The following is a 17,222-nucleotide window of genomic DNA, read 5'->3' as shown; positions in this document are numbered from 1 at the left end:
AGTTCAGTATTTCCTTCAAACATTTCAATAATTGCATCATACATACCCTTTGCGGTCTTATGATGATTGACAGTTGACAAAATTTCCCAAGAAAGCCCTAACTTCAGCATAGACAAAGCGTTATCGTCTCGTTTCTTCATTTTTAGCTCAACGGTGGCATTGTTGTTTGGAGCTGTTGAGGGAACATAGTTTCCTTCAGTGATGGAAGTCCAAAGCTCTGGGTCGTTGTAGTTTATGGCTGCTTCAAAGAGCACCTACCTTTTGATGAAGTATTCCTGGCCAAGCATCCTTGGAATCTTGTTGGTGGAAACTTCCTGGTCTTCCATTCTTATTAGATCTGTGATTTGTAGTAGTAAAAACAGAGTAAAGCTTCAAGCTTTATCACACAGCTTCAATCCCGTGGACTTTATCGAGCTTACTCAAGCTCTGATACCACTTGCCAGGACCGTGAGTCGGGTGAAACCTTAGAAAGGTTGACAAGAACACACCGACTCAATTACCCAAAGACCTGTTGAATATCCCGGCGGAATCAGGATATCCAACGAGTGGGAACGAATGACTGTAAATAATAAACACAAAACAGTAGTAAATGGTCAATGAAATCTCATTCAATAGACAAAGATTCACTGTAATAAATACATCATTAATGGAATAGTGAAAGGAATGTCTAGGGTTTTATGTGACGGCGGCCGCGATTGTATGAGAAAACAAGGAGAATATTCTTTGGAATGTTTTCATATTTAGTGCGTGCCAGCCTGTATTCCGTTTGGAAATCCTTGTCCTAAAAGGTATCCTAGGACCCCAATTTATAGACCCTGACATTCCTTCTAGAAGTTCCTAATCATTACATAATGAAATATGAAATAATACAAGTGTTGAGTCCTCGAGCAAGATAACAATCTTGCTCGAGCAAGCTCACTATGCTAGGTATGCTCGATGTATGTCTTCTAGCATACTTTACTTAGAATATCTTCAGTTAAGATATTCCCTTCCAGTAGACTTCATTCTTCTTGACTAGTCCAAGATTTGCTCGAACCAATCCATCGAGCAAGCTCATTCTTCTTGTTGTCTTCAGCTTTTCTTATTTAGTAATCTTTATCATGCTCGGATGTAAATCTTGCTCGGGAACTGAACTGTGCTCGAAGTCCTTGCTTTGATCACTTAACATCTTTCTATTGCTTCCATGCTTGTTCCCATGTGCTCGATCATCCTGTGCTCGTAACACTTGGTTAAAACTTGTATGATCAAGTTGTTTGCTCGATTGGCAATCCATGCTCGATAGAAGAATACTCTTGCTCGTTGAAGTGTAGCTTTCTCCAAGCCTTAACACTTAGAAGAATTAACCATTTAATGTTCTGAGACCTTGCTCGAAGTAGTAAAATCATGCTTGATCGTCTAGGCTTGCTCGAATTCCATACTTAGCCGTTTTCTGAAGAGTTTGAGAAGATTCCAATCTTCCTTATCATAAATCCGACCCAACACCGGCCACTACCACCCAACCACCAACCCGATATGGCACCAACAACCTTTTCCCGGCGACTTCATGGTTTTCGGCACCCCTAACTCCGTTCACCCCATGTCGACCGGCCACCGCTACCAACCATGTCGACCACCACCATCCAGCCACCAACCCGATCAGGCGCCAACAACCTTTTTCGGCAACTTTAAACTAAAATAGCCGTTGTTGGCAGTAGTAGTATAACGCTAAACCACATATTCGAAAGTAGAGATCTAGGTTTTCACATACCTTCATAGAGATCAATGCAGGGAGAAAGTATGGCTTGGACATCAATCTTGATGTGGAGACCGGTTTTGAACTCCAAATTATGTTCTTGAGTTTTAAGGAATGTGGTGGACCCTATGTACACAATCAACCCTATCTTTTGTGTTATCTGAGTACACACCGCCCCCTGTTTCATCAATCTTCTCTGGCTCCGGCATGTAAACCGAGTTCTTCCCACTTTCCGATATCATCAAGAGCTCCAGGCCATGACAATCATCGTCCTACCTGGTGGCTGTGCTGGTTATGGCAACTTTTGGACGCCCGATGAAACGCCAATTAAGTTAAACATTATTAATATATATTTAATATAACAACTCTTAAATTAATTCAAAACATAATAAAAATACTTATGGACCATCCTACCCTTCTTTGTTATATTTCATCCAATGCTCCATATCACTTCTTACACTTTTTAGGAAAAAACCACTTCTTGTTTTAACCTTGCTCTATATATATATATATATATATATATATATATATATATATATATATATATATATATATATATGGGAGAGATATTTTAATAATCTTGTTAAATTTTAAGAACTTAAAAATTTCATTTTTGACCACACATTTAATTAAATAAATTAGATTATGCGGTTGAGATTAAATGTGATTAAAAAATTAAAGTATGAGAGAGAATAAAGATGTACAGTGATTACACAACTATAAGCATCCGTTACACATATGTAATAAGTCGACTCAGTGCGTAAAAAATTCTGTAATTTTTGTACGTATATGTAACCTACATATATTACGTATGTGTAAAAAAATTAAAAAAAAAATTGTTATGTTGAGTTTTTCGAGTTCTTAAAACTCAAAGTGGTTCTCATTTGAAATCTCCCCTATATCTATATATATATATATATAGACACACACACTAGATTTTATCCTTCGTATTACGGGGTTGCTTTACATTTTTCGTTTTTTAATATTTGTTTTTTGTATTTTAATTTTCTTTATTGTAAGAAAGTTAATAATATAATTAGGGTTTGATGAAGAAAGGGTTTTGTAAATAAATGATATGTTATAATCCGTTTATAAGCTATCCGGGTTTGGTGACCCATGACTCGCTTATTTTTTTAAATATAAAATTGTTTTTTAATTACAAATAATATCTTTTTTTTAAATAAGATATTAATTTTTAGTGTATCCCTATTTTATAGGATTTTCATATCAAATATTTGGTAAGATTAATTTTTAATTTAATGAGATGTTATAACCTGTTTAAGAGCTATCTGGGTTTGGTGAGACCCATACCCGTGAATTCAGGTCAAATGCATGAGAAGCCTCCATTTACAAATAAAGCAATCTGGTGGCTTGAGAGAATTTAAGAAGAAACCAGAAAGCTTTTAAAGATTTCGTTTATATATATTATACCCGTGTAACGGAGGTTTTATTTAGGTTTCTGTTTTTAATCGTTTTGCTGTTTTTATATTTTGTAATGATATGTTTTATTTTTTAACGTAGCTTTGTTTTAAGTTCATACGCATATAGTAGTTTGTTACGTTATTATATTTATTGAACGTTAGGGCTCTTTCAATTGAGATATATAGGTTTCTTAGAGTTTAACAAACGAACATAAACGGACACGAATATGCTGATTTTTTTTAAACGAACAAACATGAAAACAAATATTTTGCCTATGAAAAAGGGCGGTTAATGTAGGTTACAATAGTGATTGATGCATGAGAGGGGAGGCTAATGATGGTGGGTGGTAATCATAAGTAAACCGGTGATGGAGATGATAGACCGGCAACAGGAAAAATGTATATGAGAGAAATTATATTAAGGTTTGATGTTAAAAGGGTTTCACAAATAAATGAGATCTTATAATCCATTTAAGTGTCATTCGAGTTTGGTGAGACCCATGACCCGTGAAAATTATTGTTTGATGATTAAGGAGTTTCACAAATAATATGTTATAACCTGTTTAAGAATTATCCGGCTTTAGTGAGACCCATAACCTGCGAAAATTATTATTTAATGATGAAAGGGCTTATTCATAAATGAGATGCTATAACCCGTTTAAGGATTATCTGGTTTTGATAAGACCCATACCCGCGAATTCGGGTAAAATGCATAAGAAGCCACCATTCAGGAATGAAGCAATCTGGTGGCCCGAGAGGGGGCGGGGAGTAACCACATCGCGACACATAGGATTTTTATGTAGGCAATTACATATATATATATACTAGGTTTTATCCCCCATATTACGGGGGTTGTTTTACATTTTTCATTCTTTAATATTTATTTTTTCTCGATTTTAATTTTATTTATTTTAAGAAAGTTAAAAAATACTTAGGCTATGTTTGGGATTCCTTATTTGCACCTCATTTTGACTTATATAAGTTGTTTTTGATAAGTTACTCCCTCCAAACTTATAAAAACTTCTTTTTTCCTTATTTTTAAACTTAAAAAAGTCACATTATCCAACACCTTTTTAACTTATAAAAGTTAATAAGTTACAAGAAGGAAAAAATATTGAATCCCAAACACCCAATCAGGGTTTTATGGTAAAGGATTTCACAAATAAATGATATGTTATAAAAGGATTTCACAAATAAATGATAAAAACTCTCTGGATTTGGTGACCCATGACCCGCTTATTTTTTTATTATAAAATTGTTTTAATTATAAATAATATTTTTTTTAATTAGATATTAATTTTTAGTGTATCCCTATTTTATTGGATTTTCACATCAAATATTTGGTAAGTTTAATTTTTAATTTAATGAGATGTTCGTAATTGTTGATATGTCTACAATTTTTATATATTACAGAAGATGGTGTAGGAAGGTGCTATGTATTATATGTTTATGATGTTTGATAAAAAAACATATACTATGGAAACTTGCGACAATAATGTCTTATATGTTTTAAAACCTTTTGTTTTATGTTTTAAAGTTCTCAATTTTTATTCTTTAACACATGCGAATGATATATTGTGCAGTGTAGGTTAAAGTTTAATTCAATTTGGTATGTGTGTAGGACCAATTATGTTTGTGTATTATTGTATTGTGTGAGAACATTTATGCTGTTTATGTGTGTGTATATATATATGTATGTATTAAGCGGTGTAGGTTGTAGTGAGCTTATGTTTATGACTTTTCCTATGTAAATGAAATTTGAATGGATTATTTTTGTGTAGGTTATTTTGGATTAAGTGCATGCGTGTTTTTTTTTGAAGTCAAACATGTACTATTGTGTATTTGTATAATAATATAGTGAACGATTTACATATTGTTGAATACAGTAGAAACTCGATAAATTAATACTCGATTATTTAATAAACTCTCTAAGATAATATTTTTTGCCGGTCCCGACTCGGGGATAGGGTGCTAAATTAATAATTCGCTAAAATTATAAGATAATACATTTTTGATAATTTCTTTAGACCCCATATAAAATATAAATTAATAATTCCTTATATATAGCGTATTACATGAATGATTTATGAAGGTTTCTTGAAAAATGACTCAATTGTCTTTTGTTTTTTGTTGAAATCAATTTCCCTTTGAATCTCATCTCTAATTTTCCTTAGCATGGTAAGAACTTCTGGTGTTGTTTTCTCATAGCTCAATAAGAAATTGTTCAACAAGAAATTGGGCCGTTCATTTGATATACATGCATTGTATACAATAATTAAGTGGAAGCTTGAAAGGCGTTTGTAAACTAAGTATTCTACTATAAATTAATAAAATATTAATTAATATATAAATTAATAATTATTAATTTATCGATTAATTAATAACTCTTTTAATTAATAAATTTTGGTGGTCCCAAATGTATTATTTTATAGAGTTTCTACTATACATTATTAACTTATAAACTACACAGTGTTAAATAAAAGATGAACCACTTAACCCAAAACTACAATATCGAAACCAAAACTGCACATAATTTTTATTTTTCAGAGAACGTAGAATTACACACACTTTAATTTAACCATATTTGGACTTTTGGTTTTATGTTAAATGTTGGTTGTATAGGTGATTTGTTTGTTAGTGTATATGTCGTGATGTTTGTGTACATTATAATTGTATATGTCCATATGCTTGTATTTATTACAGTTGTGCATATGCCCACTATATGAGAATATACTGGTTGTTTAGTTGTTGTAAATATATGTAGGTGTATTGTAAGGCCTGAGCCCGGTGCCCTGCATTGGAAGTTGAATTTACTCACAAATACAGTTCTAAATATCATAGTGAATTAAAACTTGCACTGTGACATTTGAGCCAAAACAAGGTACACCTCAGTACGTATTTACCGATTAAGCAAATAAGCGCCTTTTACGTAACAAACGAACGATTAACCGAACGGGTCGGGTTATGACCCAAATATATCGGGGGGGGGCATCTATAAGTGATATACGATCTATACAAGCTAAAATATTAGAAATATGGTCTTAGTTTGATAGCAAACAAGTTAAACGAAAACATGCTCGTTTAACTACCCGCTATAGATTTAAACGCGAAAGATAGTTACAAACCAAGCATTGTATCATCCGTTAAGCCGAAAAAGACTTACCAAACACTTATTTGAAATGTTTTAAGCGATCCGTGAAAATATTTTTGATTTTTACAAACGTATAGTATGTTTTCATAATTTTACAAAAAACTAGCCGAAAAACACTCGTTTTCGCGCTGTTTACGCATCCGACAAGTTTTTCGCGCCAAAAACCGAACCCGAACTAAATTCGGACTGGGATTTTCGTATTTGGGCTTGAGAAACCAGATCATTGGGCCAAAACAGCCCAACATGGGCCCATAAGGAATCCCGGCCGCAGCCGCCACCCCACCCCCATTTTTATAAAACTTATTCCACAAGCTTGATTATTCATTTTAGTTGATAAGAAGTTGAGGTCCAAGTAGCTCTAAACCTGATTTTCCAGAAATCCTTCAAACCCTAAGGTAAAGAGCTTAAATAAGTAGCTTTTGTACTTGTTTAACCTTGATTAATACCATAAAAACATGTCTTGATTACTAAAAATCATTCCTAACCATGTAAAAATCCCAAAAATGGTCCATAAACATGTTTTGATCATACACATGGTAATGAACCTGTTTTGATAGTTTTTTTTGGCCATAAACACGGATTAAATGGTTGAAACGACGTTTTTACGGTTCAAAAGTTCGTTTTTGTGCACTAGCCGAAACCCTAAGTTTAAGGTCTGTTATGTTGATGAAAAATTGCTTGGATTGTGATATAGGATTTGTATCTAGCTTGCATAGAAGCACAAGAGTCTGAAAACTTGATTAGAAAGTCGGAAACGAGCCAAACCGGCTAAGGTAATGCCGAAACACTCGCTTACGGGCTATTTAGGTTAAGGTTGTGATGTGAAAATTATTAGGCCTTGAAATTTTTCAGAGACATCAGGGACTATGTCAATGAGTCCCTGTTCAAATTTGGTAATTTTTCGATCATCCGAGAATATTTGGCGAATTTATTACCGAATTGGGACGTTTATTTGGGAAAAATAGCTAAAATACTTCAAAAATTATGAAATTTTTCTGGGAACTCATATTTGATGTATTTTGATCACATATGAATTTTGGGATCATTTTGAGAAGTCTAAAGGTGTTTTGTTTATATGCGTTCGTGTGAATTTTTATAGCCAAATTTGGGTCGAAAAGAATATCGCACGAGATTTTTACATTCTGGAATTGGTACAAGCTTATTTGGGAAATGACTTGAGCATTCAGGAATTTTTGTGGAATTTTTGGAATTTTTTTGGTGTAAACGGACGATTTTCAGGCGAAATATAGCTGATAAAATGAATTTTTATAAATTAATAAATCAGTAAATAATTCCAGAAATATTTTTATAAAAATCTAAATATTTTAATTGATAAGTGGCTAAATTTTCATAATTTAATAATTAACGGTTAATTAATTATGCTAATTTGAATATTAAACAAATTCAGTTTTTATAAAAATCGGCAAGTTTGCGACTAGCGAACCTGCGGGAATATCAAAACACCAAGAGTGATCAAAAATCATATTTTCGGATTAATTAAGTAGAAACAAACTTTTCTATGAGAAACCTGGACAATCCTGGTGGATTTTGCGTGTTTCTTCTCAAATCAAACTAAATAAACGGAAACGGGCCCCGTGGCTAATCCGGGACCCCAATATGTGATCATTCTTTATAACTTAATCATGTTATTAACCAATACAGTTACCCAAGCTTATTTTCCCATAACTGTTTTCTGAACGCGTAAACGAACATCTTGGCCCAGCTGGGAAAACGGGAATCTGAGCCAAGTTCAGTTTTAAGTATTAGACATTGAACAACATCACAACCTAAACCTATTGCCACTTTCTGGGCGTTCCAGCTACACCCAGATTAGTTATACAGCCCAGTTTAGTGTTGTGATTATAATAATATTAAAATATTAATATTATTATAATATTGATTATAGGAACTACTGATAGCGGACCGAACAAACCACGAGCTGATACAATACTGATTATCTACTATACCGTGAGTTTCATGACCCCACTCTTTAAACAGTTTTCGAACTTTTGGGGTGAAATGCATGTTTGATTACATATACATACCTGAAACATGTATTGATGTGAATTATCTAAGTGCTAACACACGAAAGTCCCCACGATCACAATGATTAACTTCGAGCCGGTGGCTTGTGAATAGTACTATTGGTTTGACAAACCCAAACGGAGCCGGCATGTATTGCTGAGACTTTACCCCGTTTGCACATGACCATAATTATACAACACGCTATGTAGTGTTAGACATAGCTACTTGGGGCATGTTGTGGGCGGAAAGGGGCCAAAGTGGTTGATTTAGCGAGGGAAATGGATGCACGCAACACATACAGTCAACGCTTCACTGTAGCTTAACATAATTACATCATTTACATACATACATACTTATTTCATAATTACAAGTGTTGACTTGTGAATACTCATTACTGATTTTTTTGAAACTCGTGAAACTCACCAACTCTAGTAGTTGACCCGTTTTAAACTGCTTTTCAGGTGTACCTAAATCGGAATGATTTGGTAATCTGTTACTTGCCTGAGGTGTGTGGTTGATGCTATGTGAATAGAAGCAAAGGCGTTAGTAGTAAGAATGTATAGTTAACGAACTAGTTTTGTTTGTATCATCTAGACTGTAAAACAATGATAGAACAAAGAAATGTAATATATTGTAAATTAGTTTGTAATGTTTCTTTATAAACAATGTGTTGATACCAGAGGTGTCTGTTACATTCCCGTTTTACGCTTCCGCATTGTGCTAGTCGGGGTGTGACATGCGCGGAATAATAAAAACTTCAACCATTTGTTATGAAAGTCTAAACGCTTTCAAATAAAACATCACATGACTCTTGCACAGATATTGTAAGGGTTTGCCGACCTAACTCTAGCACATATATTATAGGTTATGCCGTTCCAACTCTTGTACCAATATCATAGAGTCGGCCACTCTATTCTTACCCCGGTATTGGAAGGGCCTACCGCCCTGACTCTTACATTATACTCTTACTTGGCTCTTACAATCACATATAATTAAGTAATTTAAACACACCTAGCAAATTCTTACAAATATTCTTTCAATCTTTGTAATGGCTATTCACACTCTATATATATATAAGGGTGGGTTCTAGTGAAAACCCCTCTTAAAGAGAAAACTTAAAAACTCCTAAAAACTTCTAAAAAACTATTTTTAACTTTTTAAAATTTTTTTTTTTGAAGTTTCTTTTTTTTTTTTCCATTATTCTTATATGTTGTTATTGGTTAAAAAAAAAAAAACTTGTTGGTAACCTCGTCGGTATAGTACGCATGTGTAATAATGTGCATTACATATATGCAAAAGTGTTTGTATTGCATAGAATACAACACTTGCACATATTTGATACACACTATTGCATATATGCAATATAAGACTAATACACACATCGAATACACATTAGTACGTATGTGTAATACAACATTAACGCACATGTGCACCACATCGACTTTTATTTTATTATTATTTTTTTCCATATAATACAACACTACTATACATATACAATATACAAATATTGAATATATGCAATAAAACACTATTAAGCTCAAAAATACATAGTAATACATATGTGTAATACAATGGTATCGCACAGTAATACGTATGTGCATTACAGCGGGTTTTTTTTTATTTTTTTTATATTTATCGAGTGAAATATAAGAAAATATAAGAATAATGGCTAAAACAGAATTTTGAAAATATTTTTTTTTATTTTTAATTAAAAATAATTCTTTAGGAGTTTTTTAGTTTTCTCTCTAAAGGTGAGTTTTCTCTTGATCCTCTCCCTATATATATATATATTCATCTAGTTTTACAAGTATGCACGCAGCCTGAAAACATTCAAAGAGAAAGGGCTAGAACTCACGTTGATCAGGTTGTTCCTAGAGTTTATGGTCACACCTCTTCTCAGCTACGCACGGCTAACTGTTTAACAAGTTACAAGCGTCACTTAGCTACTCCTAATTAAATCATAGTCTAGGTTAGTGAAGTCCCTAACGAACGGAGTTCTAGGGGCAGCGCCCCTGTTAGCGGGGTCTAAAGGCAACAGTCCCTAGCTGGGTCCAAGGGGCAGAGCCCCTGGTTAGGTTCGAGCTGCAAGGTCAGCTTGGAAAAATTTTATTTTCATAAACAAGGCTTCACTAAAATTTCTTTAGAAAAATGACCTTTTCATGATTTTGAGCTAAGCCCATTTTAATCGAATCTCATTCTAATCGAGTCGAGTTCAACTAATCGAGCCAAGTTTCAAATAATCAAGTCGAGTTCAACTAATCGAGTCGAGTTCAATAAATTGATTCAAGTTCAACTAATCGATTCGAGTTTAACTAATCGAGCCGAGTTCAAGTAATCGAGTTGTGTTCAACTAATCAAGTCGAGTTCAACTAATCGAATCGAGTTTAGATTCAATTCGATTCCTTCCCTCCAAATGAGTCAAGTTTCTCAGAACTCGATTCAAATAGAGTTTTCATGTCTTTCCATTCAGATCACTTCCTTACATCCCGTTATACCTATTTTACTGATAAATCGAGTTCTGGGCTATAACAACTTCAATTTGCTCGCTCTAACATGGTCCGAACAGTCACTTGTTCATCCCATTTTGTGATATTCGTGATAAAATCAGGTATACCTTAGTTATTACGGATTGAGTAAACGATTAACCGTTTATTCCGTAACGAACAAACGAATAACCAAATGATACTGGTTATGACCTGAATATCTCGGGGGAGGGGGGGGGCATCTATAACGTATATTAGAAGCTAACATATTGATATTGTGGCCATAGTATATAGCAAACCAGTTAAACGAAAAGGTTCTCATTTAACAATACGCTATGACTTTAAACGCGAAAGCTAGTTCCAAAACAAGCATTGTATCATCCTTCAAGTTGAGAAAGACTTAGCAACACTTATTCAAGATGTTCTAAGAAACTCGTGAAAATATTTTGTATTTTTACAAGCAAATGGTATGTTTTTCTTAATTTACAAAAATTTGGCCAAAAAACAATCGTTTTCACTCTGTTTGGCGCACCCGATCTGTTTTTCTTGCTAAAATCGAACCCAAAATATATTTGGAGTCAGGATTTTGCATACAGAATGAAAAACAAGAAAAATAGTGTAAGTACATAATGTCTATTGCTAGGGTCTAAGTTTTGTTTGTATAGGGATTAAATGTCATATGTTGAATGAATAGCGCATAAATCGCCATAGGGCCGCATATGTTTTGCGGTGCATAACATATGCGTCGTATACTTATACGCCCTATGTGATTTCAAGTGAAGCCGATAAATAGTTGTTCTTATGCGTGATTTAGTAGCTTTTGGTGATTCAAATCTGTTGTTAGAGAGAGAAGCTAGAGAGAGAAAGTGCTCAATTCTATCATATCTTGTACTTGTTTGTGATTATTAATGAAATATGAGCTTAACGTTACTTGTGATGTTCCAATCTTGTTGTTTTCGGCACTTCGAAACGTAAGCGGTAACCGTTTCCGATCCTAATAAGTGTCTACATCATTCTACTCATCCCTTTCGAGTGTTATCAAAGCATATTGGCTTGTTACTTTCTTGGATATCTCAAGTTTTTCATGTGTTTCTTTATATCTTCAAATTTGACCGTCAAAATTCCTTCAATTCTTCACAAGTTGTTTCTTATACCTTCGTGAAAATTCAAAGTTTCATTCAAATTCATCATCATTTGGTCAATCAAATTGTCAAATTATCATCATGGGTATTCTGAACGCATATGCGATTTTCACGTATATGTTCATGGCGTATAACATATACGGCGCATAACATATAAACCGTATATGTTACGCATTAAAACATATACGTTGGGATAACATATCCGTTGACTTATCCTTTGACTACACTCACATATCCGTTGACCATACATGTCCGTTCACACTTATACGTTGACCAATCCATTACACATATCTGGTGTTCACATATCCGTTGTCTTGACATATGTGTTGACCAACCACTTATCCGTTGACTGACATATCCGTTGGTTTCTGTTTAAATCATATTCGTTGTTCCAATTTGCATTCTTCTCCTACTCTGATCTTGTTTGGTGTTGCATTTTTTTGTTTATCTCATCATCATGGATAATCTAAGTGCTTTCGTGTCTCAACCCTCTGCTCTGCTTCAGAATATTAATCTAGAGAATGAAATGGGGACTTCAAACAAACCCCCAAAGCTTCTCCGTATGGAAGACAACCCCTCTTGGGCAGATAAGTTTGAAACCTATGTCCAGGCTTAAACTATGAGACTTGGACTGCTGTTGAAGAAGAGTATATCATTCCTAAGAACGAGACTTGCAACAATTATCTATTGTGACAAATTGAACGAGATAAGGCTTTGTTCTTAAAGGAAAAGAAGATGTTGAACCTATTTCAACAAGCTATCAAGGCTGAAATCTTTCAGCTTTTACAGCACAATGGTTCATGTTACTCGATCTGGAAGGCATTGTTGAACAAAGAAAGAGGTAATCTTGATATGAGAAATAGTAAAATGGCTTTACTCAAGAAAGAATTTGACATTTTAACTCAAGTCAAGGGAGAATCGCTTGCACAATTAGTTGAACGTTATTGCCATCTGGTCAATGAGATGAAGAGACTAGGTATTGATATGCTTGAGTACGAGTATATTGATAAACTTCCTGATGCATTACCAGAAGAATGGGGCAAATTTATTATGATCTAGTAGTAAAATCCAATTGCTTTTACCCGTCTTTATAATCTAGCAAGGTTTATCGAGAAGCTCGAAGCACATGAGCTTGAACTAAGGAAGAAGTAGAAGATGAAATCAACTACTGCATCACAAGACTTTGGACTGTACTACAAGGGTTCACAATCAGGTGTATCTTCCAATCCCAAGATTCCAACAACTTTCTGTGCTGAACAAATTGAACAGACCTTTGTGACAAATGTTCCTACTACTCCACAATATAGTAGTAGTTATTCGGGCATTGTTCTAGTACATCAAGCATCAACTCCAAACACACAAGCTTTTAACCCTGATGTTCTCCAATGCAATATCGCTATGAACTTGAAGAAAATAGAAGGCCTAACCAATGAAACAGTCAAAGAACATATGGCATTTCTGGGTTCAGTTTTGGAGTCGTATGAATGCTTAGTTTCCAATTGGATTGGTTACAATAACATGACTAAAGAAGATTACGATCAAATTGACCCGGAAGATATGGAGATGATAGATATTCGTTGGTGTATGGCTAGTGTAATCAGAAGAGCTCAACGTTTCAAGGAAATTACAGGAAGGAATGTGTTGGATGGGTCTACTTCAAAGTTGGGTTTTTATAAATCCAAAGTTAGATTCTTTCGATGCAAGTAGAAAGGACACTTCAAAAGGGAGTGTACGAGCAAGATCGTAGATGACAACACTGCAAAGCCTTTTAGGAGGGATTATTACAACTGGCTATATCATCGGCCTTCTCAAAACGAGGCTGAATCTTCCAAAGGTAAGAAACCGACAGAGGCTTCTACATCACAACAAAAGGCTGCTACTGCATAGATGGATGAGGGGTTCAACTAAAATTCGGTTTTCCAGGCAAACATAGCAGAAGTTGTTATGGTTGTAAACAGGGTGAGATGGTTGAGAAAAAGGTCGAGGACAAGGTGGTTGAAAGTGTTGAGAATGAGAGTTTGGATAATGTTTTGAAGGTTGTGTTTGTTACTGAGGACACACATTATGACAGGGATGATCAAGAGGTTAATCAAATTGATTCTGATGACGAGCTTCTAGGAACTTATGACAAGATTCACACAGTTCCCTCTGATTACCTTACTTCTTTATTTCCTCTTGACATTGTTAAAAGTTCTGCAGGATGGTTCAATGACGAAGTGGTACCACATGGTAAGATTGACTTTGGAGAAGAAGAGGTTAAGGAATCAGATAATGTGGAAGAATCGAAGGACAAGGATTCAAGTGATGATGAATTTAAGGAATCAATTGGGAAGAATGAGGAGTTTGTTGATGGAATAGTTGAAGACATAACCGATGAAGAGTCTGAAAGGTTAATTGAAGAATGTTCACCAACTGATCATGCATTCATGGCTAACCAGGTAACTCTAAACTCAATTGTGTGTGAAAAATGTGAATTGCCATGTGATGAATGTGATTTTAAAAATCTTGAAATTAAAGAGTTGAAAAAGCATAATGACAATGCTTTATTGGACCTTAAATACTCTAATGAGTCTTATGTAAAGCTTCAAACGTGTGAGAAGAAATTGTGGGAAATAATCCTACAAGATGAAAAGACCATTTTAAAGTTAAAACACATGGTTAAGGATAAGCAAATAGCCATCAACAGACATATAGATGAGAATGCAGCTCTCAAGCTAGAGTTACAACACTTAAGATTGAGACTGAGAGAGTCAATTTAAAACTGGTGAGTTATGCTGCATCTTCTTATGTTCTCGATCATATTATGCCTATAAACTTGCCAAAATCTAAGGAAGATGTGAACAAGAACATAACATCAAATGTGGATTATCATGTTGTACCACCACCCATGTGGAATGCATATGTTACCAAGAAACCAAAAGGTTTCAAGAAGGCATCGAATGTGGAAGTCAAAACTCCACTTCATGATACCACAAGGTCTGTTTATGATGATTATGTTGCCTGCGAGAAAGTTGAAAATTAAATTTCAGGTTGTGATGATTCAACTGGAATTAAGGTTGCAGAGTCTGTTTTAACTGAGGAAACGGTTAAAGATCATGTGCTGGAAAAGGAAAACAGTGTTGATTCGATGAGATTTGATAAAACTAGTTTTTACAATAAGCAAACTCATCGAACTAAACCAACACAAGTTAAAAAGATTGTGTTTGTTCATGGTAAAACGTCCATGTCTGAGAAAGAGGTTGTTTTTAGAAATCAGTCAAACCAAGAGTTTTATCGTCTAAAGGCCGAGCGTGAAAAAGCTGAAACGTCATCTCAGATCAATAAATTTGTTGATCGGAGATGTTGTTTTAACTTTAATGAAGTTGGGCACGTATTCTACGCTTGTCCCAATAGATTCAAACATGATCACGCTCCACCTCAAAAGGTTGTAAACAAGAAACCAGGCTTATTACACGGAATCCCATTTTTTTAGATGGTGAAGATGTTATTGACTGTGAACCAATATTGGGTTATTTACACAGAGGTATGGAAAAAATTGCGGAAAATCGAACAATTATACAATATTTGCCTTATGTAACACGTTGGGATTATTTAGCTACTATGTTCACATAAGCAATAACTGTAAATGCGCCAGAGCAATTAGGCAATATTAAAGTCCCTAAAAGGGCCAGTTATATCAGAGTCATTATGTTGGAGTTAAGTCGTATAGCTTCGCATTTGTTATGGCTTGGCCCTTTTATGGCAGATATTGGGGCACAAACTCCTTTCTTCTATATTTTTCGCGAAAGAGAATTATATATGACCTATTCGAAGCTGCCACCGGTATGCGAATGATGCACAATTTTTTTCGTATTGGTGGAGTCGCTGCTGATTTACCTCATGGCTGGATAGATAAATGTTTGGATTTTTGCGATTATTTTTTAACAGGAATTGCTGAATATCAAAAGCTTATTACACGGAATCCCATTTTTTTAGAACGGGTTGAGGGAGTGGGCATGTAAATAAACCAGTTGTTGTTTTAAAATCCGAGCAGGTTAGGATTTTAAAATGTGAAGAGAATGTAAAGAGTGGGTGTGAAAAATCCGAGAATGTTAATTCTAAGCCATCCACTTTTTACATTAAGAAACAAAATGTCGGTCAGAATTGGGTGGCCAAAACCGTGTTAAAAGAAAAGTCACCGAGTTTTGAAGAGGACAAAAATGTATCTGATTCACATTTTTTGAACTATGACTTACTTTCAAGCAAATCAGATATAGAAAATGAAAAAAATGTTGTTTAAAAGGTTTAAGCAACCCAAGACCAATAAGGCTTGGGTTTCCTTATTTCACTAAATCATTTACTGATTGTGCAGGGGCTTCCAAGATCTCAAGACTCGCGTTGGATTATGGATAATGGAGCTTCAAGGCACATGACAGGGTATGTCGGTTCGCTGGTAATCAAGTTAGACAAATAGTTTGTGAAGGCACGTTGACAAATGGGAAAGTCATATTTGATAAAGTCAACCACATTTCGGAGATGGAGAACAATCTTCTCAGCATATCACAAATCTATGATAAGTGTTTCTCAACTCATTTCACAAACAAGGAGTGCCTAATTTTGAAACCTAGTTTCAAAATTCCTGATGACTGGATACTAATGCGTGCTCCTCGTGAGAATGATCTCTATATTCTTAACATGAGTACCGCATCAACGTCTACAAGGACTGTTCAATGTTTCATATCCAAGGCATCAGAATGGGAGTCTGTGTTATGGTATCGCAGGATGGGTCACATTAATGCGAGGAAGATGAATCATTTGGCTCATAATAACTTGGTCGAGGGAGTGAACTTAAGGAATTTTCAATTGAATGACGAATGTTTGGACTGCAAGAAGGGAAAACAAACGAAGAAAACTCATTCGAAGAAACTTGTCAATTCCATCAACGTACCTTTCGAATGCATACATATGGATCTTTTTGGTCCGGTGAATGTCATAAGTATCACTGGCGAACTCTACTGTCTTTTGGTTACTTATGACTATTCCAGATTTTCGTGGGTGATGTTTTTGGAGTCTAAGAATGAAAATTTTGATTCCCTGATGATCTTATTCAAGAAACTCGAGAATTTGTACAAATTACCAATTCGAAGAATAAGAAGTGACAATGGGACTAAGTTTAATAATAACAAGATGCTGGAATATTGTAATGACCGGGGATTCTTCATGAGTTTAGCGTACCTTATACTCCACAACAGAACAGGGTCGCTGAATGAAAGAATCACACTTTGATTG

The sequence above is a fragment of the Bidens hawaiensis genome, unplaced genomic scaffold (assembly GCF_021521415.1).
Source record: "Bidens hawaiensis isolate Kalapana, Puna unplaced genomic scaffold, B.hawaiensis_p1.1 tig00050810_1, whole genome shotgun sequence".
Lineage (NCBI taxonomy): Eukaryota > Viridiplantae > Streptophyta > Magnoliopsida > Asterales > Asteraceae > Bidens > Bidens hawaiensis.
The sequence above is the reverse complement of the archived record's forward strand: the minus strand, read 5'-3'. Positions refer to the sequence as shown.